The sequence below is a fragment of the Protopterus annectens genome, chromosome 16.part0 (assembly GCF_019279795.1).
Source record: "Protopterus annectens isolate FY-2018-M chromosome 16.part0, PAN1.0, whole genome shotgun sequence".
Lineage (NCBI taxonomy): Eukaryota > Metazoa > Chordata > Ceratodontiformes > Protopteridae > Protopterus > Protopterus annectens.
The window spans coordinates 120,545,507-120,557,854 of record NC_056750.1 but is presented as its reverse complement, the minus strand read 5'-3'; positions in this window follow the sequence as shown (position 1 = coordinate 120,557,854).

Below are 12,348 nucleotides of genomic sequence, written 5' to 3'. Positions count from 1 at the left end.
TAATTAATAAGACCTTTTTGGTTTATACTTTATACTTATTTCTTAGTGTTCGTTTAGCAGTTATTTACAGTTTTCTCTTAAGTAGCTTGCACCTCAATGTCTTACATACTGGTGGAGTGACTAGATTTATCATTTTGACTTAATAGTTTTTTTTAATTATTTTAGCTCTACTATTTGCAGTTTTACAATTTAACTATTGAAACTGGTCAAATAGTATGAAACTCCTGATTTTTATGTTGTATTATTGGTTTAGAGGTGTTACAACTGTTGGTGTAGTTCAGAGTCTGGTGTCTTCCAAACAAGTTTAATATAGAGTGATTTAGATTTGTAGATTTAATTATTTATTGTAATTTGTTATCTGGGTAGAACACTGATCCAGATGGATGTCTGTCAAGCTTAGATCAGAAATAAGTAAAACATAGATAAACTGGACCCTTTACATATAACTCTGAAAAACATATCACATGAAATACAAATACATTCTGAAACACAGATTTTTGTAGTTAACTTGTAGTTAACATGATTATATAAAGACTACCTTAAGGCATGCATTATAGCTGTGGGTAGCGATTTCAGGCTTGATATTTACACAGTTTTACACAATGCAGCTTTATTTATTTATTTATTTATTTATTGTCATCTGTTAACCGGGTTAGTCCAGCTAAGCCAGGGGGCCCATTTTCAGTGGAAACCCGAGGAGAAAAGCTCCAGAATACAAGTAGCAATATAACAAAAGTATTAAAACTAACAAAAGTATTAAACCTGTACCAAAATAGTTGTGTTAACAATGATATAATTTCAGTTTGCTATTACACTGAAGACTAGGGATGATTTTTACACAGTTCTTATTCAAGATGCAGAAAGCAGGAACATAGCATCAAATAAACTCAATATGACAACTATAGATACAGGTATTAGATAGTAACACCATGTGCATGAGGGGGTCTATATTATAAGATTGAAACTTTAGGTAGTGGAATACCTAAAGCTCGATCTGTAAATATTGAAAGCTAAAAACTGCAAACAGCCACTTCCACAAATTTCTCATCAGGAAAAACATTTGCTTGGCCATTATGCAGAACTGGCCCTTTTGTGCAATATAGAGTAATTTCAGAGTTGGTATATTTAGTTAGGGGTGTGTGGGTGGCAAAGCCCCTCACTTGATTTGGGTTTAAAGGTTTTTTTTTTTTTTAATATGGCCAAGGGAATTATTTCCCTGTGTGGAAGCGGGTTTAGCTTTCTATATTTACAAACTGAGCTTTAGGTATTCGACTACCTAAAGTTTTGATCTTATAATATAGACCCCGTGCATCAGTATGTACAAGAAAATAAGGTGTAGGTAAGAAGTAAAGGAAGTAATAAAAGATAAGTCGAGAAAAAAAAGAAGTTATGCACTCACCATAACATGCCATCTGAGTAGTTAGACTTCATTTGTCAGCAACCTGTGGGTTCCGGATCCGATACGGATCCGAGCCGGCAGCTTACCAAGCTAAAGATCCGAGCTCCAAGCTCCTTCCCCTTATCCATACTACCCTGCAACCTCCTTCCAATCCTCAGATCGAATTTTCCACCTAACAATGTGACATCCAACAACCTAAGTCAAAAAGCACCTGACCCAAACTCATACATCAGGCTCGACACATACAGGACATCGATCTCGAAACGACAAATAACCAGCAAGGTCAGGGGGAAGGAGGGCGGGAAGGTTGCTGACAAATGAAGTCTAACAACTCAGATGGAATGTTATGGTGAGTACATAACTTCTTTATCTGAAGTAGTTAACTTCATTTGATCATCAACCTGTGGGACAGAGTCCCCAGCTACCTGAATCTTGGGAGGCCCTTAAGGAAGGATATTCCAGAGCACTGCAGAGCCAAAGGAAGCCCTTCCTCTAGACATCAAATCTAGTTTATAATGAGTAATGAAGGTGTGAGAGGAAGCCCAGGTAGCAGCCAAACAGATATTGTCCAGGGAAACTCTAGACCAGAATGCTGCTGAAGTAGCCATAGAACGGGTACAGTGAGCATGCACCCCTTCTGTGGCTGGTAATCCAAGTTCTCTATAAGCTTGCAAAATTCAAAGTGAAATCCATTTAGCGATAGTCACTTTTGAAACTGGTTTTCCCAAAAATGGTTTAGCAAAGGAAACAAATAGCTGATCAGATTTACGGAAAGGTTTGGACCTATGCAAATAAAATCGTAACTGCCTGTGTACATCAAGTAAATGAAGTTTATATTCCCCTTTATTTTGAAAATTAGGGAAGAATACAGGCAAATTAATCGACTGATTAATATTTGACTCCGAAGCAACTTTAGGTAGAAATGACGGGTTAGTCCTGAGAGATACTCTATCCTTGTGAAACACTAGGTAAGGCGGTTTCATACACATGGCTTGAAGTTCTGACACTTTCCAGGCTGAAGTAATAGCCACCGGGAAGGCCGTTTTCCATAAGAATTGTAAGTCAACTGATGCTGCAGGTTCGAATGGGGGCACGACTAAAGCCTGAAGGACCAAAGTCAGATCCCATGGCGGAGAAGGATTCTTAACAGGAGCCCTCAAAAGAAAAGTACCCTTCAAAAAGGTCTTGCAAATTCTGGCAGCAGCTAGGGAGCCTGAAATTTACTCAACATGAAAATGGGAAATAGCCGCCAGTTGTACTTCCACTGTGGAAGAGCTAGCCCCTTGTTGGAAAATATGAGACAAAAAGTCTAACACCACTGAAACCGGAGCGGTAAAAGGATCCAGATTTCTCTCTGAAGATAGAAAAACGTTTCCACTTACTACTGTAGACTTTCCTGGTAGAGGACTTATGTGCCACTATCAGGATGGATTTAACTGAAGAAGAGATACTGGGAGTCCTAGCAACTAATGGAACTGGAGTAACCAAGCTGTGAGCTTGAGGCTGTCCAGATTAGGGGGAGCAATTCCCGAGGGATGATGAATAAGATCCGGAATGGGATCCAAGACCCAGGGCGGAGCTAGGAGATGAGACCGCAGGCAAGGGAACCAAACTTGACGAGGCCAGAATGGTGCTATGAGGATAACTCTGCTCCCCAACTGACAAGCTTTCTGTAAAAACTTTGTCATGAGAGGAAGTGGGGGATACGCATAAAGAAGACCAGGTGGCCAAGCATGGACAAGAGCATCTCTGGGGGCTTCCCCCATCGGGGGAATTAGAGCAAAAAACTCACTGCACTTCGCATTGGACAGCGATGTGAAGAGATCGCAGCAAGGCTGACCCCACTTGAGGAAGATCTGGTCCACTACATAAGGGTTCAGAGACCACTCGTAAGGTGAAAGGATAGCCCTGCTCAATTTGTCTGCCAAGATGTTGGACCGACCCAGAATGTGCGTTGCTATCAAAAAACAGTTGGTGGAGATCGCCCATTCCCATACTTTCATGGCCTCTCGACAAAGTGGATAAGACCTGGTTCGCCCCTGTTTGTTGATGTACCAGACCACTGACATGTTGTCTGACTGGATAGCAGTTGCTCCCAGAGGAAGAGAGGCATGAAGGGCCTGCAAAGCTAAAAGGACCGCTCTCATCTCTAGAATATTTATATGCAGAACGGTCTCGCTCTGAGTCCACATGCCTTGGACAGTCCTGCCCGAGCAGTGCTCCCCCCCACCCTAAGTGGGAGGCGTCTTGGTCACCGTGGCTTGGGACGGAGGCGCAAAAAAAGGGTGTCTTTCTCGCAAGTCCTGGGCTTGAAGCCACCACATGAAAGACTTCTTGCACAGTCTGCAAATAGGGATCGGAAAGTCTAGAGACTGATGAAGTAGAGACCACTGAACCTGTAACGTCCACTGTAAAACTCTGATATGCAGATGAGTACAAGGAATGAGGTTTATAGCTGCTGCCATGGACCCTGGGGCTCTCAGGACTAACTCTGCTGGTGGTGCAGGGGATTGAAGGAGCACCAAAACATGCAGAGCCAGGCTGTGAAGTATCCTGGCCTGAAGAGAGTCTATTCTTGCTCCTATGAAATCTAGGATTTGAACAGGTTGGAGGGAAGATTTCTTGAAATTTTTAGTGATCCCCAGCTGGGTAGATAACTGAAGGAAGAAATCCCTGGCTAGTACCAGTTGATGCCTGGTGGAGGCAGTGAGAAGCCAGTCGTCCAGGTACGGAAAGACCTGAATGCCCTAAAGCCACAGGTGGGCCGCTACAACTGCCATGACCTTGGTAAACACCCTGGGGGCTGTGGTGACACCGAAGAGTAGGACCCTGAGCTGGTAATGACTGGCTCCTAGCCGAAAGCGGAGGAACCTTCTGGATCATCTGTCCATCCGAATATGGTAGTACGCATCCTCGAGGTCTATCAAGCACATCCAGTCTTCCTCCTGCAAAAAGGGCAGGATGGATTGTAGAGTGACCATCCAGAACTTTTCCTTGGCAATGGACAGGTTCATCGTGGATAGGTTGAGAATCAGCCTTAGGTCCCCCGTCTTTTTTGGCACCAAAAAGAACCTGGAATAGATGCCTGATTCGGACTGGTCTGGGGGACTGGCTGGATTGCTCTTTTTTTCTAGCAGCTTTCTTATCTCCAAAGCTGCCGCCTCCCTTTGAGCGGGTGGGACATCCGGGAGGCATCTTGTACAAGCTGGGTTGTTTATGAAGGGAACTGAATAACCTCTGGATATTATTTGAAGCACCCAGTGATCTGACGTGATGGACTCCCATTGGGCTAGGTGCCTCAAAAAATGCCCCCAGGCTGCCTCCAGAGAGGAGCAGTCGAGCAACTCCTCAGGGCTGCGGCACGGGTCAATCGGAAAAAGGTTCCCGTGACCCAAAGTTTTTTGGTCCTCCTCTGCTTCTGGGCCGGCGTCCACCTTGTCCCCCTCTGCCTCTGGGGGAGAAGAAGTCCTGAGTGTTCCGGGACTGCTGAGATTTCTGGAACCACAGCTTCTTTTGCCCTCACTGGTTCCCGGAGAAGAACCTTTGAGGGTTAGAGAAGCAGATCCCGATGGCTGACAGAGTTTTCTCGTCCTTCTCACTCTGGACAAGCGTATCTCGGATGGTCTTCCCGAACAGGGTTGAACCATCAAAAGGGACGTTACCGAAGGACGCCTTGAAAGGTTCCGAAAAATCGCAAAGCCAGAGCCAGGCATGACGCCTCATGGCAATACCGGACCCGGCTGCCCTAGCGGTTCCCTCTGTGATATGAGAGAGTAAACGCATGGACGTATTTGACAAAGATTTGAGAGTGGCCATACATGTCGAGAAAGTCTGCTTATCCTCGGCCGAAATGGACTCTGGGGGGGACTCAGAGTACTCTTTGACAAGGTCATGCTGCAGTCTGATTACGTGGATCATGTAATTCAGGGCCCTTATAGCAAAGGTAGCTGAAGCAAAAGTCCCGTTTCCAAGATGATCCATCACCCTGGACTCCTTGTCCAGGGGATGGACCGAGGAACTTTCCTGGGCGAGTTCCTTTTTGGTGGCCACTGCCACCACCATGGCATCAATTGGGGAACCATTACTCCAAGTGGCTTTGTCTGCAGGAGGACTCAATACCTTATCGGGCCATTTGGGTATTGGCTCCACAGTGTCCGGTTCCTTCCAGGCTCTGGTAGTGATAAGATCCACCAGAGGGTCGGCCGGGGAGGGACACCCAAGAGGTAGATGGGCCTGTATCGAACACCTCCAAAAATACTGACTCGTCCGAGGTAGGTTTTTGGGAGACCAACCTCCCCTCTGGCGAAGAATTTCCATAATGCCTACGAAGGAGACGTCTTTGGAGGGTGATCTGGGGGAACCTACCCCTTCCTCCAAGTCAGTATCTTCCGTGAACAACTCAGGGGAGTCCATGTGCCTCCTCTTGCATGAGCATTTGTAAGGGGACCTCCTCGGGGGAACTCTCCGGGGAGGGCTCGCAAACCATCTCATATTCCTCAAAGGGAACTGTCTGGGACGTACCACATACAGGCTGTTCCTGGGAGGACTGGATGATGGAAGGCAGATTCAACTGCAAGGGAGCTGGGGTGGACTCCGAGGAAAGAGTGAGGGGGTCTCGATCCTCCAGAGAGAACCCTTTCCACAACGCCGAAAGCCGAAGGGGAACCAGCTTCTCTAAAGCTGGTGGTGTGGGTAGCCATACCCCTTGGATCCGACAAAGGGATCGGAGCCAAAGCTGGCACAGCTGGGCCCAAGGAGACAGTATGTCCCTACCACAATGTGGCCGAAGACACACTCATCCCCTTGGATCTGACGCCCAGATCTTGGCTCCGAGAGCTCAAATCTGACAAGGGATCCGACAGGCTCGGGGGCATAGCTGGCATCAAGGTAGGAGGTACCATTGGCGCCGACTCCCTGACTCCAGGGCTCCTCGGAGTCAGAGACAGCGAAACCCAAGAGTGGATCGGAGAAGGCGCTATCAGGGCGAATGTCGGGGCCAAACTCCCTGCTCCGGCTGGGGGGGGGGGGCCAGCAACACTCCCATCTGCAATTAAGTCTGCAGAAACCTTATCATCATCCGGTCCATATCGGCTTCAGACAGGCTCCTAGTAGACCTCTAGGATGCCACTGACACTGGCCGGGAGGGCCGACACGAGGACAACCTCGAAGCGGGCCGAACCTCCTCTTCTGGTGCCGGGGAGAAACGTGGAGAACGGAGTTGAGGGGAAGACGGCCTTGTAGTTTTATGTGGAGATACTAACACCTTGGCAGGAGGGGCCAACAGATCCAAGTCAGACTGCCTCTTGCGACCCTTCTCTCGGTCTCTGTCTCTCCCTTTTTCTCTCGCTCTCACTTTTTCTTATGTCCATCTTTCTTGGCCTCTCTCTCTCTCCCTGTGAAGAGGTGAGAGTGTGAGACCCAGACAGGGGAGGAGGGACAGAAGGCTGTACAGCCACAGCTGTGGCTGAAAAAGTAGATGGAGGAGCAGAAGAAGTAGCCAATTCTGTGGGTAAGAAACCCACAAGAATCAGCTTGGTCCTGCGATCCCACAGGGCCTGGGAGTTAATGGCTGCACATATTTTGCAGCCGGGCGATAAATGGGGGACCCCAAACAGACTACGCACAGAGTGTGGCTATCAGCCGGGGATAGCTTATAGCCACACTCTGTGCACTTAGAGAAAGTCAGTTTCTGACTTTCAGACATACCTGCTTAGACAGCTAAGACAGGGGCAGATACACACACACACACACGCTCACTAAGGGTGGGAAGGGGGGGCCTACACAACTGGAGTTACGCAACTCTCTAAACTACAAAAAAGTCAAAAACTATGCACCAAAAATACCCAATGGAGAATAAGGGGAAGAATAAGTAGTTATTCACTCAAAAAGGGCACACACACACACACACACACACACACACACACACACACACACACACACACACACACACACACACACTCTGAAAAAACAAGTTTAGACCTAACTAATCTCTTCGAGCTCAGAAATCTCTTGCTGGCGAAGCCGCAGCAAACGAGATCTGGGGATTTGAAAGAGGTTGCAGGGTAGTATGGGTAAGGGGGAGGAGCTTGGAGCTCGGATCATTAGCTTGGTAAGCTGTTGGCTCGGATCCATATTGAATCTGGAACCCACAGATTGATGATCAGATGAAGTTAACTACTTCAGATGATATGATACATGAACAGAGTAGGGTAGAAGAACTTAGGAAGAGAGCAGTGTATTATCAGGTAGGAGTTTGGTATGACAGGACCAGGTGTTTAGTAGCTAGTTTTTAAGCTCGTGTTTAAATTGGGCCTTTTGAGGGATACGTCTTAAATTAAAGGGAAGGGCATTCCAGGAATGAGCGATAGAGAACTTATAGCTGGGCTTGCCTATATTTATACCAGGTTTATATATGTCCAGAAGATGTTTGTCAGATATGCGAAGCTAACGTTTGGGGTTACAGAGTGCTATGATGTTAGAGAGGCTGGGACAGGAAGTGGGGTAGTAGAGTATAGTGTGTGTAATGTGTAGTTGTGGAAGATGTTGTGCTTGAAATTCAGGCCTTGACAAAGACGTAAGAGCAAGACAGTGGTGGGATTTGTATGGTAGAATGGAGGTACATCTAGCTACTTTGTGGTAACTTTGTTCTAATTTAGAGAGGTGAGATGAATGAAGGTTTGTAAGGACTAGGGCTGCATACAAAAGACAGGGTAAGAGAAGAGACATAGCAAGGGAGGGTTTGGTAGGGGGTGAGAGTAGTTTATGATTATGGTACAGAAGTCTGAGTTTTTGATTTTTTTTTTTTTTTTTTAATGCACAGGTTGATTTGCATGTCTAATTTTAGTTTGTCATCAATAGTTACACCTAGTAATTTAGTACAGGGTTCTGGTGTGATGATAGTATTAAGTGAAGTAACAGAGGAGGGTTTAAGATGTGTCATTGTTTTAGACAGGAAAAGTAAAAGCTTGGGTTTTTTTGGAATTAATATTAGTTGTTTTTTAGTGAGCCAGGTTTCAACAGAGGTGAAGGTGTCTTGGGTACGGGCATGGAGTTCTGGAATGTTGAGGGCAGTGGTGATAAGGGTAGAATCATCGCTGTATTGTAGAAGTGTAGAGAGCTTGTTAGCAGAGTGCAGCCTGTTTGTAAAGATACTGAAAAAGAGGGGGCCCAGAATAGAGCCTTGGAGAACACCTATGTTGACAGGTAGAAATGGGGAGGTAATAGACTGTCAGTGTAGGGATTGTTGTCTGTTAGATAAGTAACTAGAGAGCCAATTTAAATTGGGGGTAGAGAGATGGAGATCAGAGAGTTTAGATACCGTTTTGGGTGAGAGACTGTATCAAAGGCCTTGGAAAGATCAATGAATAGACAGGAAACTAGGTGGCTTTAAATTCCGATCTATAGGCAGTGCATGATATTTACAAAAAATGCATTTATTTACATAATGCCTCACAGTAAGAAGTTGTCCTGTTCGATTCTCAACTAGAGCGTCTTCTGTGTGGAGACATGGGTGAATGGGCGTACCTTCGTTGAAGGTTGTGCATCAGGGCCGGCAACTCAGCACGTAAAAATCTACTGCCAATCATTAGCGGACCGGAGTTCCGCTGTGGCGACCCCTAACCGGGAAAAGCCGAAAGACAAAACATTTACATAATGTAACAGTAAAAGGGCAATTTGTCTATCTTTTCACCCATTTAGGAGCATCTAAAATGCAGCTGCTATTTCTCCCTTCTGGGGGTGTCCTCCATCTGCAAAATTCCCTATGCCTTCTAGAAAGTTCTATATAGCCCTCTACCCAAAGGACAGTCTGTTCAAAGGGAACACAGCACTCTCAGTGAAAAAAATGCTTTCTCAGATCCAAATTAAAATAAATACCCCCAAATGTATATGATGGAGCCTGCCTTTACCCACAGTCTTTGTGCTTCACTTCCTTCCACTCCTTCACCTTTCCTATGGAGTATCTTGTGAACACAAACATTTCCCTGTAGAACTTAAAAAGTACTTAATGCAGCAATTGACTCAGTAGTGTTTTATTTTAATTTGTAACACTAATACTAATAGTTGTAATGTGTGTGCATGTCTGTGTGCACGCACATTGGGTGTTAAGTTGCTGTATCACATAAGGATGGAATCATACAGATGAAGGCAAACAGTTTCTTTCACTTCTGTGGCTTAGTTAAACAACTAAAAAAATTTGCTCCAGGTGAGGCTCGAACTCACAACCTCAGCATTGCTCTAGTACTGTTATATAAATACCATGTGCTAACTGATTGCGACACTGGAGCTATTGTGATATTATGCAGACATCAATGATCTGCAGCAAGCAGGACCAGGGAGATGTAACAGATACCAGGACACAGGTTTGGCTGTAACAGTCTCAGAAGTGCTACTTATGCTATCATACAGCATTTCAAGAAAGAGGATTAGGGACTACAGTGAATGGCCATTGGGCTAGACATAGGAAAAGGGCTTGGGATTGTTATTCTTCAAATCACAGAGAAGTTTTTCTACATCACTAGATAAATTTGTAGTACCATGCCTACCAAATATGGCACATTTTGACCTTAAATACACCTCGCATAGTTTTTTCAAATAAAGCAACAGGAGGTAATAAAGGAGGATTGTACGTACTTTTCCTTTTCAGAAATTCTGTGCCTTCACAATCAAGGTTGTTATCAACAATCGAGCTCAGGTTTAATTTTCTAGTGAACACTTTAAGTTCAAAAACAGTGTCAACGAAACTGAATTTCCTAGTAGGAATAAAGATGAACCCCTTAGGAAAAAAGTTGTCCACAGCTATCTGTGATAATAATAGCAGAATAATTAAAAAAATTAAACAGATTAAGTTCATGTAATACAGTACCTTGCATGATATCACAAGAAACGTCAAGAGTCAAAACCATTTTTCCCCTTCCTTTTCGATTTCTTGGCATTGGGAGGGTTCAAATGTGGGGAAGGTAGTTTCTCGCTCAATTGTCAGTGAGACACTGAGGTTGTGGTTCATAGCCTCGTAGATCTCCTGGGTGATAAATCCATTGAAAGGAAATTCTGCTGCAAAGATTCATTAGATGATTCAACATTCTCATCCACATACATTATAGAATTATTTTCTGCTGTTCTGTTGGTACAATTAAGAGGAGATAGAAGGTAATTTCTTCTATTAATATAATCCCGTTGGTCCCTCCAAAGTTAGCTCTCCTTTCTTTTTATAATTTCCATAAATGTGAATCCACTCTGTGGAAGACTCTAAGATGAATGTCTTCCATGACAAGAAAAAGTAAATCCTGTAAAATTGCATACTGTAGAGTAGTTATCGTGTGTTTAAAAGATTCCATCACACGAATGTTATCTCTAATTAAAAGCTGCATAAGTTCTATGCCTGTACGATCAAACTGCTCCAAAAGTTGTTGGTGTAGCAGTGATCCATTCCTCAGCCCACTGGGAAACTTATATAATCTCAGACCCTTCTGTACATGTTGAGAAAGTATGGATTGTTCAAAGAATGCGTTGTACAGTTGTAACCCTTGTTACCTCATTAAAAGGTTCTGATGTTTGAAAATCTTATCCTTTAAAGTCTTGTTATTGTCCTCAACACTAAGTTTGTGTTGAGAATGAGTAGCAAAAGTGATTTCCTTGTCGAACCATCCTTTAAAAAAATTGTGGTCACCAGTAGGAACTCATGAGCCTGTTTTGCAATAATTGTTGTTCACATCTCCACTTACAGCTTCAGCATATGTATAACTATGTACTGCACGCTGTTCGGAACTTGGGTATCTTCATGATGTTTGTTCCGGTTTCTGTCTACATAAGATATACTGAACTGGTCTAATTTCCCACATAGTTGGGATAATACTGTCAACAGCTGTCTTAATGTTATCTTCGTCCTGGACTGAAAAGGTAGTGTTCATTCTTGCTGTATTATTGTTGTCATTGATGGTTAAAGACATTCCTGATCACGGTGCCTGAATGAGTGAAGTAAATAAACTACTAAAAATAATCACTCAACAAAACACAAAAAAGGGACCACATGTAGTTCGGGAACGTCAAAGTAAAGTCCAGAGTAAACAGAATAAGTGCTTTTTCTTTATTGGTATAGAACTTCATCAGATTCAATAGAATAAAAGCAGCAAGCCTTTTAAAAAGTACAACCAATAAGAAAACCTCCAATCAAATCTTAAAGAAACAAGTACCACAAAGCAACAAAATAACATACATCAATTCATCAATTCATCAATGGTAATATAACAATTTCTTTAAAAATACATAAAACAAAATAGTTAAAAGACAACTTCATCTAATCATAATAATCAAATGAAACATTAACACACACAGCTGATAATTTTTGAATATATGTTTTTATATGTATATATTTCCAATTCTAATAAAGTGGACAATGAAAATGTATTATTAATGCTAAGTAGTTGTGTGGAATTTAGTAGAACCTTCCAAAAGTTTCTCTAAATTCTAAGTAAGATGACCAGTTGCCTCCCACTGGATTATGATTTACCTTTTCCAGTATACATAAAATAAATTTGTTGAAATTAACACAGTCATAGGAGTGTTTAGCTAACATACTGCTATAGTCCTTTTTCTTTATAGCAAAACTATGGTGATATAACCTAACCTTCAAATTGTTTTACTGATGTAAAATTCCAGACATGATAACCAAGCCACTACATATACCACTCCACTGGTGTGAGAATCGTATGTCCCTTCACCCCAAATAACTCTAGGATAATTTCCTATTGCTATATTAGTTGTTTCATTAATAAACCTACATTGGCAAAATGATCCATGTTTTTTTCATACCTCTTATGGTGTGACCAGAATTTGTAAATTAGTTACGGTTTCCTTCCAATATTTGTTTAATATTTTTTTCATTATTTAAAACCTGAACTAGGGAGTTCATCCAATTTGTTAGTGAGGTCAAACACCCCCAAGACACTTAC